This window comes from Salvelinus sp. IW2-2015, linkage group LG5, assembly GCF_002910315.2.
Source record: "Salvelinus sp. IW2-2015 linkage group LG5, ASM291031v2, whole genome shotgun sequence".
NCBI classification, from domain to species: domain Eukaryota; kingdom Metazoa; phylum Chordata; class Actinopteri; order Salmoniformes; family Salmonidae; genus Salvelinus; species Salvelinus sp. IW2-2015.
In genome coordinates this window covers 35,403,406-35,407,647 of record NC_036844.1, presented here as the reverse complement: position 1 = coordinate 35,407,647, position 4,242 = coordinate 35,403,406, and the positions used below count along the sequence as shown (strand labels likewise).

The 4,242-nt window shown below is 50.2% G+C and overlaps 1 protein-coding gene and 1 pseudogene across 1 annotated transcript in view; both read right to left on the bottom strand.

The window, feature by feature from the left end:
• Window positions 1-1,144, bottom strand: part of LOC111963746 (transcription elongation factor SPT6-like) — a gene marked incomplete at its 3' end in the record, with an annotated part of 6,972 nt that extends 5,828 nt beyond the window's left edge. Inside the window, exon 1 of the mRNA XM_023987239.2 lies at window positions 1,135-1,144. The remainder of the gene's footprint in view (window positions 1-1,134) is intronic.
• LOC111964443 (transcription elongation factor SPT6-like) overlaps window positions 12-4,242 on the bottom strand; it is a 24,854-nt pseudogene continuing 20,623 nt past the window's right edge.

Sequence of the window (4,242 nt, the reverse complement as noted above, 5' to 3'; positions counted from 1 at the left end):
TTGAGGCTATTCTGAAGTAGTCCATTTTCTTCTTCACGATTGGCTGATCCTTCCTGATGACCCGGTTGTACATGACTCCAACAGGGTCACAAGGAGGCATCAGCCAATGAAGTTGGGAGTCCTACCCAGTTGACTACATTAACATGGTGGAAGCCCTCAAATGGCGCTGCCCATGTTAATACAACCTTTCATTCTCTATGGTTTGGCCCTCCATCTTACCCTTCGACCCCTATGGAGGTGGATGCCTCCACGCCTTACCCTTTGACCCCTATGGAGGTGGATGCCTCCACGCCTTACCCTTCGACCCCTATGGAGGTGGATGCCTCCACGCCTTACCCTTTGACCCCTATGGAGGTGGATGCCTCCACGCCTTACCCTTTGACCCCTATGGAGGTGGATGCCTCCACGCCTTACCCTTTGACCCCTAGGAGGTCGATGCAGATGTCTATGGTGAGAAGGCCCTCCTCCTCAGCCTGGCACATCTTTAAGAACTGTTCTCCGTTCAGCTCTTTCACTGGCTTGTTCTTCAGGTACTTGAAGGAGTAGCCAAAGTGGGCCTCGTCCATGTCCTGTAACAAACCAGAGTCGGGTCAACATGGCGTGAGGACAGCAAAGAGGATCACGTCTTAAACCAGACATTTCTACACCATTTGTTGCAGGAGTCAAGTTAATACGACACGGTATTCTAAACCCTTACATGAACGTTAAACGGTATAACATCAACATGCTGTTGTGTTTGTTATGTTGGCTGTGGTCTAAAGACAGGTCTCACTCAGTTTGTTATGTTGGCTGTGGTCTAAAGACAGGTCTCACTCAGTTTGTTATGTTTGGTAACAGATTATAACGTTTAGTTTATCACCTATCATTGAAACATATCTAAATATCATTTATGGTGTGTTGTATTGAAGTTGGTACAGAAATACAGGATGGAAGACACCTTACAAATCTTTGACACACCACACACACACACAACACACATCACACACACACAACACACACCACCCAACCACAAACACATCCCACACCACACCACCTCTGTCTGCGAACGGCCAACAGGACTCTGATGCTTTTTCCTATGACTCTCATCATCAGATCATACATCTCTCCTCCTTGCCTGCTGGTCTGGTCTTGTAGGGAGCCACCTTCAACCCAGTTTATACGCCTCCTGCCATACACGACTGGACCAGACAATATCACAGTGTACAAGGACAACCTACACCCGTCAACCGTTTACAGCCTCCTGCAACCCGACTGGACCAGACATATCACAGTGGTAAACAACTACACCTTCAACAGTTTATACAGCCTCCTGCCAACACGACTGACGCAGACAATTCACAGTGTAAACAAACCGTACACCTTCAACAAGTGGTTAGTCAGACTCCTGCAACACGACTGGACCGACAACTCCCATCCTCTGGAATACATTATGGTGAGTCCTGTAACTCACCATCCTATGGGAAACATTATGAGTGAGTCCTGTCCAAACTCACAATCCTATGGGATACATTATGGGGAGCCTGTCAACTCCCACCATGGATACATTATGGTGAGTCCGTCACTCATTCACCATCCCTAGGGATACTTAATGGTGAGTCCTGTCACTCCCATCCTATGGGATACTTATGGTGAGTCGGAGTAGCTAGGTTTGCTGTAACATTGTCTCCTTGATATGATGTTTTCCTGGCCTCCGCGATGAGTTTGTTTTGAGATTCTTGGCCATCTGAGGGTAGAGGAACATGTGTGAGGGAGCGTTCGATGGCAGGGTCTTTGTCTGTTTTCCACTCCTGCACCTGGTGACTGAACTCATCTCTGTAGTAAAACTGCTTGATCTCATCAAAGTATGTCTGGTCACGTGCAACACCTGGGGAGAGGGGGTGGAGCAGAGAGAGATGGAGAGAGGACGAGAGAGGCAGAGAGAGAGAGGGGGTGGCAAGGAGAGAGATGGAGAGAGGAGAGAGAGAGGGAGTGGCAGAGAGGAGAGATGGAAGAGGAGAGAGACGAGGGAGGTGGCAAGAGAGAGGGAGGGTGGCAGAGAGAGAGACTGGGGAGAGGAAGAGAGAGAGGGAGAGTGGCAGAGAGAGAGGGAGGGTGGCAGATGAGAAGGGAAAGATGGAGAGAGGAGAGAGAGAGGGAGAGTGGCAGAGAGAGAGAGGGGAGAGGGGTAAAGCAGAAGAGAGAGATGGAGAGTAGGAGAGAGAGAGGGAGAGTGGCAGAGAGAGTGGAGAGAGGGGGGTGGCAGAGAGAGAGTGGGAGAGAGGAGAGAGAGGGGGAAGGCAGAGAGAGAGAGGGGGAGAAGGGGGTGGCAGAGAAAGGAGAAGAGAAAGGGGAACAGAGGACAATGAGAGAGCGAGGAAGAGAGGGAAGTGGCAGAGAGAGAGATGGAGACAGGGGAGTGCGCAGAGAGAGGATACGAGGGAAGGAGTGGCAGAGAGAGATGGAGGAAAGAAGGGGATGGCCAAGGAGAGATAGGAGAGGAGAGAGATGGAAGAAGTAAAGGAGGCTCAAAGTGAACGGACGTGAGAGGGGGGTAAGTTTGAACCATTCAGAGAGACTTGAAACTTTAACTCATGAGTTTGGGCCCATAGAGATAGATAGAGGACTCCATCTTTGTATCTGTGCCATTAGAGCGGCTGGTGCCAGCATGTGGGCAGCGCCATTGAGGCTATTCTGAGTAGTCGCATTTTCTTCTTGCACGATTGGCTTGATCCTTTCCTGATGGGACCCGGGTTGCGACATGACTCCAAGAGGGTTCACAAGGCGGCATCAGCGAATGAAGTTTGGGAGGTCCTACTCTGCAGTTGCTTAGATTAACATGGGTGGATGAGCCCGTCAAATGGCGCTGCGCCATGAGTTTAATACATTTACTTATCATTCTCTAATGGGTTTGGCCCCATCTTACCGCTTCGACCGCTATGGAGGTGGACTGTCTCCACGCCTTAACTCTTTGACCCTCCTATGGAGGGTGGATGCCTCCACGCCTTACCCTTCGCGCCCTATGGAGGTGGATGCCTCTCACAAGCCTTATCCTTGACCTTGAGGTGGATGCCTCCAGTCACGGCGCTTATAACCACTGTCGACTATGGAGGTGGATGCTCCTCACCGCCTTTCCCTTCGACGAGCGCTATGAGGTGGATGCCTGCCACGCCTTACCGCTTCGACACCTATGGAGGTGGAATATGCCTCCACTGCTTTACCCTTCCGACCTTATGGAGGTGGAATGCTCCACGCCTTATCCCTTTGGACCTAGTTGGAGGTGGATGCCTCCATACGCTTAACCCTTTGACCTATGGAGGTGGATGCCTCCACGCCTTACCCTTATGAACCCCTGATGGAGGTGGACTGCCCTCCAGCGCCTTACCTTCTGACCCCTATGGAGGTGGGATGCTCAACGCCGGTTACCGCTTTTTGACCGCCTATGGAGGTGGATGCTCCACGCCCTTACCTTTGACCTAGGCAGGTCGATGCAGATGTCTATGGTGAGAAGGCCCTCCTCTCAGCCTGGACATCTTTAAGAACTGTTCTCCGTTCAGCTCTTTCACTGGCTTGTTCTTCAGGTACTTGAAGGAGTAGCCAATGTGGGCCTCGTCAGTCCTGTAACAAACCAGAAGTCGGGTCAACATGTGCGTGAGGACAGCAAAGAGGATCACGTCTAAACCAGCACATTTCTAACAGCCATTTGTTGCAGGACGTCAAGTTAATACGACACGGTATTCTAACCTTACATGAACGTTACGGTATAAACACAACATGGCCTGTTGTGTTGTTATGTTGGCTGTGGTCTAAAGACAGGTCTCACTCAGTTGTTATAGTTGGCGCTGTGTCTACAAGACAGGTCTCACTCAGTTTGTTATGTTGGCTGTGGTCTAAAGACAGGTCTCACTCAGTTTGTTGTGTTGGCTGTGGTTCTAAAAGACAGGGGTCTCAGCTCAGTTGTGTAGTTGGCTGTGGCTAAAGACAGGTCTCACTCAGGGTTTGTTATGTTGCTGTGGTCTAAAGACAGGTCTCACTCAGTTTTGTTATGTTGGCTGCTGGGTCTAAAGACGGTCTCACTGCAGTTTGTTAATGTTGGCTTGGGTCTAAGAGCAGTGTCGACCTCGTTGAGTTAGTGTCTGCTGTGGTCAAAGACAGGCTCCAATTCAGTTGTTAATGTTGGCTGGTGGTCTACAGACGAGGTCTCACTATTTGTTATGTTGGCTGTGGTCTAAAGACAGGTTCCACTGTCAGTTTGTTTATGCATGA